The sequence below is a fragment of the Sitophilus oryzae genome, unplaced genomic scaffold (genome assembly GCF_002938485.1).
Source record: "Sitophilus oryzae breed Bouriz unplaced genomic scaffold, Soryzae_2.0 scaffold_1057_pilon_pilon, whole genome shotgun sequence".
Classification (NCBI taxonomy): Eukaryota; Metazoa; Arthropoda; class Insecta; order Coleoptera; family Curculionidae; genus Sitophilus; species Sitophilus oryzae.
This window is the reverse complement of record NW_022145679.1, coordinates 976,954-992,009: the sequence shown is the minus strand read 5'-3', so window position 1 is coordinate 992,009 and position 15,056 is coordinate 976,954.

Genomic DNA, 15,056 nt, shown 5'->3' with positions numbered 1-15,056 from the left:
TGATGATTTTTTAGAAAACTATATTTTTTTTTGTTTTTTTTAAGTTTGTTCTTTGTTTATTGTATCGATTTCAATTGTAATTACGAATACTAATATAGAATCTTATTTTTTCAAAGTTTTTAATTGTGCATATATGATAAATGCGCCAATATAGAATATTAAATTGTGATAAAAAATAATTAGGCAAACGAATCAATACAAAATCAAGGCCCTCTTTGATATAAAGATAAAAAAAACCTAATATTCCTCTCATTCTTAGAAATAGATACACATAACTTTTATATCGTTGGAAAGAATTAAACACCATGTTTTTTAAGTTCGTAGCCAACTATGATTTCCATTTAAAAATTATATTTTTATTATTTCTGACAAAAAGAATAAACATATAAAAAAGCTGTCTCGCCACTGGACTGTGCTTAAAAAGTGCCTTAGAACATTTTGTTTATAATTCCGCAGAAATAAAAAAGAAGTTACGGGCAATTTTCAAATGAGTAAAATTCAAAAAGACGTATCTCAGTTGGAGTGAAAATATCAACAGGCGGTTTACGCCATTAAACGTGTCTCAGAAATCGGGCCCATGACATCTATATCGGTATTGCTCTATCTAGTCAGGAAATAGGTTTTCAGACCAATTTCGACCACCTGTACACTGACTAGAACGAAAAACATTACATTTTATTTTAAAATATTGTTTTTTATTTTGATTATTTTCTACGCAATTTGTGCTAATTATCTTATTTTTAACCTTAAATTAAATTTAACTTCTCATCCGTCTATTATACAAGGAAAAACAAAATGTTGTTATTTTGGTAAAAGTTTAAAACTCTTGATATTGTAAAAATTTAAAAGACCCTTTATCCTCAAGCATCTTTACTCGATATTTTGTATTTGACCTATCCCAATAAGTTCTTTTTGTTGAAGATATTCGCTTTTTTGAACCTAACTTAAAGTTAAAATCAGAACAAAGTCCAAACCAATGTCAAAAAATTCTTATTTATGACCGGAAACAGTTGTTTGCTTGACTTTATATAAAATTCTTGCGGAAAACAAATCAATTTTTATATAATAAGCCAAACGAACGTTTTCGACAAAGGTCTGATGATGGCTGGAATTGCCGAAACCGGTCATTAATAAGATTATTTTTTGACAGTGGTTTTGAACTTTATTCTGAATTTAGGACCACACACCATATTTCTCACTTTGTGAAAATAAACAAAGTCTATGACTATTAGTACCAATTGATATATTTACTGTGTTATTTTACTGTTTTTTGTTGGTGGTAGTTACTCTTGCAGATATATTAGGAACGATCTAACAAAAGTTTTCGACTCTGTAAACAGAGATGCATCTTAGGCAATTATGAAAAAGTTCGCAATACCCAATAAATTTCTTACAGTGTGTTGTGCCTCCAAAATAACAAGTCAAGAGTTTTAATCATGGACCACTGGGCGATCCCTTCCTAACAAATACAGGAGTATATGATGTATCTTAGCGCCTCCCCTATTCAACATATTTATGGCAGCGCTCTCCAATATTATAGTGGACAACAAAATGCAGGAAAGAGGAATGGACAATAGGTACAGATACGATGGTGGTCTGTTTAACATAATAAGACTCAGGGCAAAAATATGTACAACATTCATCACAGAACTTCAATATGATGATGACTACACTCTAGTTGAAGACTGAACACGTATACCTATACCTGGGCATACGACGCTTTGGGTCTTAAGCTGTGAACATCGATAAAACTAAAATCACGTGACTCCCCCGGAAAATCACAACACTATAAAAGGGTGGAAAAAACTATTGGAATAGCAGCAGAAATTCAATTACTTCAATGATTTCGGAAAAGACGAAAATCGACGTTGAAAATATCAGACCTGTCTTTTCTCTGTTTTTAGCGGTTTTTTCCTATATATTCTTATTTATTAGAGTTAACCACTTTACCTCCATCTCTCTACCATGAAGCGCAGTAAAAGTCAACTTCAGAGCTTAATACTATCTCTGCTAGAATTGCCAACAAACAACAATAAGCATATTTCAATAGTTACATTACAAAAACAGTAAACACTATGTTAACAGGTGAGGTTTTGAGTAGGACCAAAAGTAATTAAAGTCATGATATATTGCTAAAATCGTTCTGGCTTTTTCAAATGTAAATATCTGCAACAAAAAATATTGAAATATAAGCACACACTACTGAGAATAGATAGAAAGTAACGAAACAATTTTAAATTTTGAGTCGAAACTACAGTTCAATATCTAAATATGAATAAATTTTCAATATTTTTTTTTTTTTTTTTTTAGTTTTTTAAAAAATATCATAAAACGACAAAATGGGAGAAAATAATAAGTTTCTCTGTATATATGTTAATGGATAACACCAAGTTGCCCAAAAAAAACTATTACCGTGACAACAGGCATTTTGAGTCACATTCCGTTTCAGCATCGCACAATCAAGACAAATATGTTAGCAAACAAAACACATTGTCTACAATGACTCGTAAACTAAACAGTTTGCAACTCCCATACATGCACGAGCCATCGACTACAAACGTTCGGCGTTCTCAACTTTTCTAAACTGCACGGAATCGAGGTCGAAAGTTCCCTTACCAGCTTCCATTGTAAACAGTTTCCAATGTCTTTATCTAATATTTACTTCACTTTATCGAATTTTGTGGCTTTATCTAGTTATATTAAACACTATTTCCTCTTTTAAAGACATCTGTGAAGTCAAAATTTCAGAATTAATAATATACCGTGTGCGTTTCAAAAATGTGGCTCACTCCTATAACTTTTTTTATTTTTTTCAGATAAAAAAAGCAGCTTTGGTATGTTAGTATATGACATAAATTAGGATTGAATGGCGTATTCAATTGTTTTAAGTCACTTCCTGTTTCACCGGAAATTACTACAACTTTGATGTCACCCTCGGTATTTTTACTTTATTTTATAGAAATGATATTCTGAATAGGAGAATGACATATCATATGTCAACTTTAACGTTCTCGCTTAATAAAAATCATATTTAGTTTTTAATCTAGAGTGCCCTGGCTATATTAAAAATACTAATTCTTAATCAGAGGCCTCGGAAAAATAGATTTGATTGTCTAATAAAATTTGTCTTGTCCTGGCCGGTTAAAAAGATACCCAAATCGCATTTTTAATCATATCTCCAATTTTTTCAAATGGAACGAGAGGGTGGCTCATTAGTATATTTCAAGCATTTTACGAATAGGTTGGTACCACACACTTGGTATTACGAGTCGAATTTGTCGTTATTACCTGCATGTTACAATTTCAAATAAACCATATGGGAAAATATCAAAAGTTGACGTTAAGAGCTAGCAACGTTTTCGAGAAAGTATTGTAAGACGTCTGGCTCTTTGATATAGCTTTTCCTATGCTCTCTGGAACAGCATGCCCGTCTGGCTGCTGATACACTACTGCACATCGGAAGAAGATCCTATTTATTTTTATTTAGTCCTATAAATTCTAGTATTGAATATAAATCGAACATGTCTCCATAGCGCAGTGCGTAGAGTTTCCGACTACGAACCGAGGATTCCATTCGAAATCGGGTCAGGGCAAAGAACTTTTTATTTTATTTTCGTTTATACTCTGATATTAAAGTAAATAATTTTGGTGATTCAAAAAAACAAGTATTTAATACTTTACTGTCAGAATATAAACGAAAATAAAAATAAAGAAGTTGTTAGTCGAACTCTGACTCATTTGATAGGCAGAGAATACTCTACGCGTTGGTATGGAGACTCAATCATTTATATTCATTACCGCTAAAGGACTAATAATATAGGATCTTTCCATCTGCAATGAGAACACAACGTTTACCAGCAGCCAGACTGACAGTATATCAAAGAGCCAGACGTCTTAAAATACTTGCTTTTCCGACGTTGCTAGCTCTCGTGCTATACAGAAAATACGAAAGACATGATATTTAAAATATTAGAAATATAACTGGGATGTTTCTCAATTCGAACTTTCATTTGCGGACTTTGATTATTAGGGACATATAATATTGTTTATCTCTTCAAAAGTCTATGGGTATTTCGCCACTGTTTGTTATTGTTTATTAGCAGACCTTACAGTTGAACATTGTTCTTTAGAACTTCTTCAATGCGCTTATAATAATAATAATTTATATGTAATAACTTGATGTACATTATAACCCGCTGCAAGAAACTCATCGCAGCTTTATTACAGTTTTTTGAACGGGAAAGCGGTAGTAATGGCCTTTTTATGTTCACTTAAGTGCTGTTAAAAGGTGAGTTTCGTTGATGTAAGCACGTGACTAAAAAGTTTATTTGGTATCAACTACAGACGTATCTGTTTGAAAAAAAAGTAAAAGTTTTTTTTTTTTTTTTTTTTTTTATTTTTAATAGCTTTTTCTTTGTTCTTTGTGTTTTTCTTCTGACGCGACGACAGGAAGAGATATCATGCTACGAAACGTTAAACATTTTTTTTGTCCGTTAGGCAAATTTGTTTGTTAGTAAACCACTGCTGACAATTAGTCTCCGTTGGATTAATGCAGCAGTGTTTACAAAACATAACTGTTTTACTTTGTAGGTTTTCTTACAGTGGCGAGATACCCATAGGATTTTTTTGAAGAGATGAATCAGAGGTATAGACATTTTTTAATATTGTTTATATCAAAACGAAACCTTGATATATTTAAGAGGTATTAACATTTAGAAGAGATATACTTCCCGAAACGTTAAACATTTTTTGTCCGTTAGGCAAATTTGTTTATTAGTAAACCACTGCTGACAATTAGTCTTCGTTGGATTAATGCAGCAGTGTCACAAAAAATAAATATTTTATTTTGTAGGTTTTTTTACAGTGGCGAAATACCCATAGGATTTTTTTGAAGAGATGAATCAGAGGTATGAGCATTTTAATATTATCAAACATGATATATTTAAGAGGTATTAACATTTACTCTACAAAGCGGCTGAAATATGATCCACAGCATTATCTTTATTAGACCACCGTTCCATATTATGCGCCAGTAGCTGAGTTGCATCTAATAATATTCTAAAACGGGGGGGTATGTCATATATGAGCCCATTCGCTTATTATAGCAGCCATTCGCTAATACACGACGGTCTCATATGTGAGCCGGATAAAAATATCCCACAGGAATGAATTATGAATATTTTTATACACGTATGTTAACAAAACATCAAACAAAAAAAAAAAAAAAAATTTTTTGTTATTTAAAGTAAAGGCGCTTTACGCTCTTTTGAGTGATGTACAGAACAGAATAATACAAGTAAACATAATCTGTTTGTATAGGATACACCCTTTCTTTAAATTGAAATCAGTTATATTTTATAAGATAATTAAATTTATGTAGGTTAAAATGGGTTAAAATCAATCGATGTCTCGGACTTATCAAGAATATCGCAGGAATCGATAAAAACTTTTTAAATCTCGTAAGGAATTCAACGATTTCTTCGTACAATCAGTCGCAAACAATGGAAAATATCTTTTTCTATGAGTTTGTTCAACTTGGCTTTAGGGCTCTTTTTATTCGTTTAACTTAATCTTGATTCTTTTATGCGGTCGTTGGAGTGCAGAGAAATTTATAAGTTTTAGTTCTTTTTGGAATCGTCAAGTAGGTCATGTTTGCACAAATTTAAACAAATCTTGTATTATTCTGTATACAGATATGCTTGAAAGACAAATGGTATTTAAAAAATATTTTATTTCTTCTAAGTGTATTCGAATTTAAATTTGATGGACATACAAGTTTTAGTTGCAATTTTACTGGGCTGGTTTGTTTTAATAAATATACATTAATATAATAATTCATAGGTATATGTTTTTATATTATTTTAAGTGAAATTTAATCTTACCCTTAGTTTGTGGTTTGAATTGGACTACAGGGTGTCCAAGAAATAAGTGCAAATATTTTAACTGGTAGTATAGTTCAACCCCAGAAACACGCCTATGAGGTTTTTTTTTTTTTTATTATAATTTAAATTTTTCTTGACATTTCAGGAAATTTGAAAGAACTTTTTAGTGCCACTTGTTTATTCACCTGAGATTTCCCTACGTTGTATCTAAACCTTGCAGTGTTGCAGCCTCCTATGTTATCCACATTCTACATAGTTCGGCGGAACATAGTTCTACATTTATAAGTTCATAGACAAATTTCTATTCAAAAATTAGGAATGGTAAATTTAATCTTTTATCAGTGCTCATTATTAATAATTATAGAAAAAACACATTAATTATTATTAGTACTTACCCTTTCAATGAAAACTTAACAAAAACCACCAAAGAAAATTAAACTAAAACATTACGTTTATGACGTTTACAAAAATCTTTGTTATGCTGCAAAATAACTTTATTTTGGAATAAATTTAATAAAATGATTCATATTATTCTCAATCAGGTCACAAAAAAATTCCTAAAATGTTTATCGTAATTTAGAATTCAATTCAAGAAATTTAGAAAACAGCCCCAACGAATAATCGATTCATTTTTGTTTTGTTTGTTTTCTTTCATGTTTCTCTGTTTTATTTGAACCACTGTTTTACAAAACACCTTGAAAAGCGCACATTACTTTGAATAACCTTTCTGAATGAACAAATGTTGAGAATTATTGTTTCTTATCGCCACTTTACGAGCTACTTTCAATTTAAGAAAATACATGTTTCACTCAACAATTTTAAATAGGTATTTTGTTTTTTCGGTATTTTTTCGATGTATTTCGACAATTCCATCGACAGCCTAACCGTCAGCCAAGAGCGCCGCATGTGAACTGGTCCTTTGAGTCGCCGGTCGCCGGTCGCCGGTCGCCGCGCCGTCGTGGCGGGCTTGCGTCAGACGACGATGTTAAGCAACGTTGCCGTAGTTACAACAATTTCAAATTCATATTAAATTTTAAAAATAAAACCCAATCCTAAAACATGAAAGGAAACAAACAAAACAAAAATGAACTGATTATTCGTCGGGCTGTTTTCGATGTATTGAATTCTGAATTACGATAAACATTTTAGAAATTTCTTTTTTGTGACCTTATCAATAACTGTTTTATATTAATAATATTTGTTTGTTTCCTTTCATGTTTTTCTGTTTTATTTTTAAAATTTAATAAGAATTTGATTTCTTCGAGTGTCTTGAATTTGAAATTGTTGAAACTACAGCAACCTCGCATGACGCAAGCTCGACACGGCGGCGCGACAAAGGAGCAGTTACCCGTGATGCGCGGGTCTCTTGGCCGACGCAACGGTTGGGCTGTTGATAGAATTGTCGAAATACATAGAAAAAATAGCGAAAAAACAAAATACGTATTAAAATTTTTGAGTGAAACATGTATTTTCTTAGATTGAAAGTAGTTCGGATAGTGGCGGTAAGAGACAATAATTATCAACATTTATTCATTCACAAAGGTATTCAAAGTAATGTGTACTTTTCAAGGTGTTTTGTAAATCAGTGGGTCAAATTTTGACGAGGCCTATATGAAAATAATGTGTTAAGAATGGGGACTGGACGGGTAAAGCAGCACAGTGAAGTGTATTTTAGTTAAGTGTATATCGAAAAAGAGAACTGTCACAGTTACATCGATCTGTCATAAGTATCTTTTTTAATGTTGCAAGTTTTTAATTCTAACTTTTTAACACATTATTAAACATTTAAGTTTTAATTTATTTTTATGTAATAATATCACAATCTTAAAACGTAATTTACTCCTGCAAACTCCTCAGGTGTTGTGATTTTAATTTACTTTTAACATATACTTCTTGTCCCTGGCAACATAGAAAAGTCGAATTTACTGGAAATCCGGGCTTGATCCGTAATTGAATGTAGTTGGTGCGATATCTGCCGGCGGTTCTCAAAATGTTACATTTATTTTTAAATTTTCAAAGTTAAATAACTCTGGTTATTTTCATCATTTTAAATGGTGAAAGAGAAATATGTTTACTTTGACCAGATCTACCTCACCCTAAAATATCTTGCACTGGATTTCTGGGACACCGGTACATAAACTTTGAAGATTACTAATTTCTTTTTGGGCTTAAAGTACTTTTTCAGCTTTAATTTCTTGAAAAATTATTACATTTGTAATTATTTCTGAGGAGTTAATTTGGTTTTTCAAATATATTATAATTATTATTATAATTTCATCTGTATCTAATTGCGAGAGGTTCTGAATGAAGCTACATTACTTATGGATTAAGGCGCATTTAATTATGACTTATTTATGATTTTATTTTGAAGATTTTATTTCCTTTTAGGGAAAAAAATTAATATTATTACTACTTAAAATTTCTATAACTTTGGGTGCTTATTTTGAAAGCATTAACGTCCGGAACATTTCTTCTATTATTTAAATGAATTACTGGGATTCCTGGCCTGGGACACTCAGTACCACATTTTTAATGGGATAAAAATTGAGTGAATAAATCTAAAATAGTTTCATTCACAAACAATATGAAAATATTGAAATCATATTACTTGACTTTGGAAGTCTGAATGCCTTAAATAAAAAAAAAAAAATTGTTAAATTTAACAAAAATTCAATTCCTTTTTGGGGGTAAATTTTCCATTGTTAATATTAGAGGTAAAATTTTAGTATTTATATGCCAGCGCTAATCTGGAGTAAGGTTCATTTTTATTTATTTTACATTATTTATACAATCTTCATGATGAGCTGCCTTGTTATATTTGTTATGTTTAAGGATTTTTTCTAAGTATATTCTGGACGAGGGCTACTTTATTTATGTGGTATCCGAACTGAGGTCCACAGCCGTATAATGGCCTACCGCTTTAGCAAATGTCTAAATCGACTCTTACTAAGGAGATATCCGATTTTATCAGGTCTATAACAGACGTGAGTGAGAAGTGCGTTTTAATAGATTATACAATCTTGCCATGGAACAACAGCAAGACAGACTTTCTGGACGTCCACCAGTCGAAATGTCAACATCGTCTAATGTCGCTTAACTCGATCGATCAGGAACCGGTGTTTTGACGTAGCTGGACCATTGCCCAGTTTTTTTGTAACAGAGTCATTTATAACCATGTTTTTGTTAATGCTTTAATTAATTGTTTGGTTATCGTTTATAATTGTATTCCTCCAATAGTATAGAAATTAGAATCGAAATACAAAATTAAAAATATAGAATTATAATATACTTAAGTAGAGTGGAGGTTGGAGGTAGATAACAATTTTATGTTAAAACGTGTCTGCTATTAAAAGTTTCATAGAAAATTGTCAAAGAGAATATATTAGTAAAATAACAAAAATTCTCCCATCTGTTGTAACTATTAATAAACTTTCTAATAACATAACTAGACAGATAACCTTAATTAGAAACCTTATTCGATAATTTATAATTTTGGAGCTAATTATTTCGTCTTTTCTGACTTTCGTTTATAACTTTTAATCAGAGGATTTTAGAAGCAAAGTGATCAAAAAGGTATGGTAAAAATGGGTAATAATTTTTTATTATTTTCTCTAAAGATCATCCGCTTGTCTCGTTATAAAATAGAGCATCTCAGTCTTAACGATGTTGTCCTAAAGTGCGTCTTCGTATATGACGAGTTAAAAACCACATTAACCTACTTTTTAGTTATAGCTATATGAGCTTTCATATATCACACAGTTTAAGGACATTGTGATATGAAAACTGGGTATTTATAAAGAAAATCAGCAAAATATTGCTGAAAAAAAATAGTAGATCGTTTTTATTTTTTTCTGGGTTTAATTGGAAATATACTTTAAAATAAATGTCATTTCATCAGTGTCACATTTTTCTCTTTAAAAGGGAGCGTAATTAAATAAGAGCGTAAAAAGTCTGACGTTTCATTAGATACCGTCATCAACTTTTTTTTAATACGGACCAAATTGTTTTATTTTAATTCTGAAATTGGGACCTCCTTGGGGAAGTATGCTCCATCTTTGTACATCGGATGTCATAAGCTTTAAAAAACACACCCCGAATTTCCCTTACGGCCAATGTGTCCAATGAACTTATTTTGATTCCAAAAATACGTAGTAGTTCTATGTCTACGTATTATTGGGACACCCTGTATGTAGGTACAATAAGTACAATAAAGTTTTAATGTGTTTTATAAAAATTTGGCGTTTTGGTCTAAATCAAAATGTGTTTAAATTTTGAGTTTGGGTTGGAAACAATAAAAATATAAACAATAGCAATATAAAAATATTACTCCAGTAGTCCGGATACTTCATCAGTTCGGCGGTAGCTGTTCCCGATATGTGTCCGAATTATCGAAGTTCTACTGTAAATTGATTTTTTTTTTAATTTCCCAAACATCATTTTACTGGACCAAAAAGACCTAAAATTGCCAAACTTAGCCATGATCTTCCTCTTTTGTATCTCTTGTAGATTTCAAGATTCCTATTCCTTGGAATTTGTAGATAGAATCGGTAGAATTTGTAACACCCTGTGCAACGCAAATTATGATAAATAAATAACTGTTTTTCGTAGAAATTCCTTGAATTATTTTTTATTTTCCGTTTTTGCTTTAATTTGACGTGTACACGTTTATTATTACCTAAAATATTTTAATAATCTACGGCACTAATTAAATACCCAAAGTAATTTCATCAACCTCTGAATACCTGGTTAGATAGTTTGTGGAATTTGATCGCATTTTGTGGAAGAACTTCAATTTTCAATTAACTTGTGGGGCTTAACTTAATTAATTGCCAAGCAGGCTTTTATTAAACATTATATTAATGGTGCATCTTTGGCTTTAAAGGAATAATTATATGTAATATCATGTTATTAAAAACAATTAACGGTTAATGGCTTCTTTGTTATTTACCAATATTTTTTTTTGTTACAGGCGCCGGTAGAAAATACACAACAAATGGGGGATTTTTTGAAGATTAAACGGATGTTTTAATCTAAGATGGGACTAAGACATTAGAAAACAACCCAAGAAGCAACATACATTTTATAAGGTTTGTATAAGCAACTATAAGATATATTTTATAGGCTATTGAAATTGTTTTAACCTGCTACAAAACAATTAAATGATCTTTATACTAGGGTTGCCAACCGACCTCTATTCCAGAGGACAGTCCTCTTTTTGATCTCACTGTCCTCTTTTCTCTCACGCATTAAAAAATTCCTCCTTTTACATACTAAACCAGACCAAACTCAAAATCTAAAAAATATTTGTCCATCGCCACAATGCAATGCTTTAAAAAATTGTTAATCTGTGTCTTTCGCTACTCCCACTCGTAGAAAATGTAGAAATATTTATGTATGTGTGTATGTTATGTTTATTTACTGTTAGCTTCTTTTTTGAAAAAAAAGTTTTGTTGAAAATGGTTTGTTTTATTTTAACAAGTTTTGGGTATAAAATTTTTAGGAAAGTAAGAAAGTCTATCAGTAGCATACCGTTGACATAACTTTTTGGTAAATACTAGACATTTGGGCGAGGTTTCAAAAAATGTTTTGCCTGTGCCTCTTTTTTACCCTCTTATCCTCTATTTTTTATTTTGAAAGTTGGCAACCCTAGCTTTTATAACCAAAAATTGTCCATTTTAATACAACAGTCTGGTAGTATAACAGTTCTATAAAAGGGGCATATAAATCTTAAACAATTGGTTTTTACATCTTTATATTATTAGTACAAAATTGTTTTATAATACATTATTAGAGCAGATTTAAAAGAGTATTTAATTTTATGGTGAAAAATTCATTGTATTAAATTAAAATTAAAACCAAATAAAATTCACAACTCTATTAATTCAAAATAGGAAATCTTGTTAGGAGAAGCAAAAGAAAACTTAAGAAAATATGACGTTTTTTAATTAATGGACTTTCTATTAATGAACAAATAATAATATAGTGGTGTTTTTATAGAATTTTACTGGCGTTCTTCTGGGGCATAAATCAGATTAAAAGGGTATTGTTTTTGTAATAATTGTTTGTTCTGTAATAAAAACCATTTTTTGGAGATGATACAGTTTTGAGCGGGATGCGCGACATTTTGAACTAAATCAAGGATGTGTTTGGTACTCATTTATACCATGGTACCCATGAAATATTGACAGTTTGGATTATTTTTAAAGATGTAACAAATTTTTAAAAAGTACAGATACTAATATTGTCCATATAGTTTGTTTATTTCAATAAAAAAATAAAAAAAACTCTTTGAATATTTGTTAAAGAGGACAAATTAATATGATTCTAGTATTCAAACTACATTAATTGACTGTTTGCAATTAATAATAATTGCTCCAAATACTAAAAAACTGAATTTTGTCTGTGTATTAGACAATGTGGTAAAAAGTAACAGCTGAAAAACAACAGATACGTTCAAATCTATATTTATTTAGAATAATTTATTAACTAACACAATTAACTATGTAATTAATTAATATCTAAGTGGAAATAATGGCGGTATATTTAATTAATGGTATACTCTTTTATAGATTTAAATAGTTTTCTTTTTGTATACAAATGGGCTAGTAATATTTTCGTTTTTAGCACCTGTACATTTTGTACATTTGTTGTTTTAAAAACAATTTAAAATGTCAATATTCCATAGGTTAAAAGATCTAAATTATAAGAAAATGCATTTTCTACGAAAACTTGAAGGGATAGGTAAAAAATGGTATAATATAATTTGATAGAAAATTAAATTGTGCATCTGATTCTCCTAAAATATACAGGGTGTTCTATTTAAATTAAACAAGTTGCCGTTAAAAGCTAGAAATTATTTAAAATAAATTTTTAGACACTCTGTATAAGGTAGTATTATTTTTATTATTGCAATACAGTAACTGACCAATAAATAAACTTCAGTAAATATATATTTAGTGTTAAAAACTATGAGACCCTTGAAAAAATGAAGCCTTAAAATTTTTACTGCAATTTCACAAAATTGAAAATATTTGAAAAACGGTAAGGTTTAAGTGTAATAAACCTTAATCAAATTTACCTTTATTTTAATCGAAAAACTAAAAATGTAATAATATACAGGGTGTTCCATTTAAAAAGATACAACTTTGATATTTTTTATTTATTTAGGGCAGTCTGTATCTTGTAAAAATATTTTTAAATTGTAGCTCCAATAGTCCTTTAACGAACCCAAAACTTACAATTTGTAAAGATCTAATCGTTTAGCTACAATACTCCGTGTCGTATGTGGTGAACAACTCTGTATAAAAATAACACTACTGTGGTGGAATAAAGCTAGAAATTATGTAGATGATAATAATGAATATGTAAATAGGGTCAAAAAATATACTAAGAAAGTAGTACTGTTAAAAATTAACATAAAAAATTAACTTTATAGACTAAATTTATTCAGCTTTATTTCTGGCGCTTCTTTATTCAGCTCTTTTATCTACCTTTAGTTTCACTTGTTATCTAAAAGCGAACTTCAAAGTGGGACCTTGCTAGTAAACTCTTTCATTTGAGTGCTGCCCGAAGCTAATGCTTCTGGTCCTCTGCAGAAATGTAAATATAACTTGGTCTTAATCTTTGAATTTCAAACAGACTGAATAAACGGAACTAATAACTACCTCTATCAATATAAACATAGTTAATTTCTGATATTGATATTATAGGAGGTCGAGTTTGATTATATTGGTTTTTGGAACGTTTGCCCTAAGGACATTTGTATAGTCTGAATGTGTGAGGTCAATATTGGATATATTTCGACAGCTCTGAAAAATGTATAAATATTTTTAATTTTAACATTAATGTTATTTTTATTTTTGCATTAATTTAATGACTTATTATTTTAAAAGTTTATAGTAATAAAGTTAATTAATGTTTTAATTTTCAACCTTGGGTAAACTTAAGTATATTTTCTTTGTTATTGCTATATTTTGTGTTAAACATGTTTCAAATTTATTTAATAAAAAAAAAAAAAAAAAAAAAAAAAATAAAAAAATGATTTAACTAGTTATTGGTCTGCTTTTTACCTGTTTGTTGACAAATTTAAGAAATTCGATCATATGTTACGTATTTGTTTCTACTGTAGGATTGTAGGCTTCTACTAAATTTTGGTAATAAAACGGGCATCAGGTATCATAAACCAGAGGTGGTATTCTGTAAGCTCGTAATATGAAATTTCTTGCTAGTGACTCACTGTTCTTATATTTTGAGGATGTATGATATAATTTTCCTTGATTCGCGAATTTGGCCGACTGATATTTTGTCAAAAACTTCAATCATCAAAAAATTTCTCGAAATCATTGATTGGTTATACGAAAACTGGGCAATTCCATGATTAGTCACGGGACATTTAGAATAACAAATAAAATTTTAAGAAAGTGTATTTTGTCCCTCATATGGGCTAGGTAAAGCATTAGGTTATTATTTTCACAGACAATGATTTAAATTACTGTTGTGATACAGAACAAGATATGGAAATGTATAGTGATTAAAACATTAATAAAAATCTATGATTACTCACGGGACATCAAAAAATTTGGATTTTTAAAATTTTGTTTTGAATAGTTTCGAACCCATACAAAATAAAATACATTAAGTGGACTTAGGAACTTACATGTGCTGAACTTTAAAATTAATTTGCTATAGCTGTATTACAAGATACAGATATATTTGGGATATAAATAATTTGTTGATTAATTATAAATTAATAAAAATATTTTAATATAAATTTTTATTTAGATTCAAAAAATAACATATAATATTTGATAACTAAATAGAATATTGAACAATATTTTGAGTGTTTGGAATTAAACACCTTTCTAACCTCAATTTGATAATTACTAAAATTCCTCTAACTATGAAAACTTGTTGTATTTGGTACTCTTTTAACTAGATTCCATTTTTCATCTAATTTAGTTTTAGCTGCTTCAATTTAATCGGAATTTATTAGGGATTATATTAATTTTTCAATTCTATTAATTTATAATTATTAATTTTCACTATATTAATTTTAAATTTTAATTTTTAATTCTCGGCATGTTTATTAAGATACGCTTGCCTTAAATTTTTATCCGCATTAATTTTGTCTCAACATTTTTAACAGCAATACTAACTGGAACGAAGTATTACCAA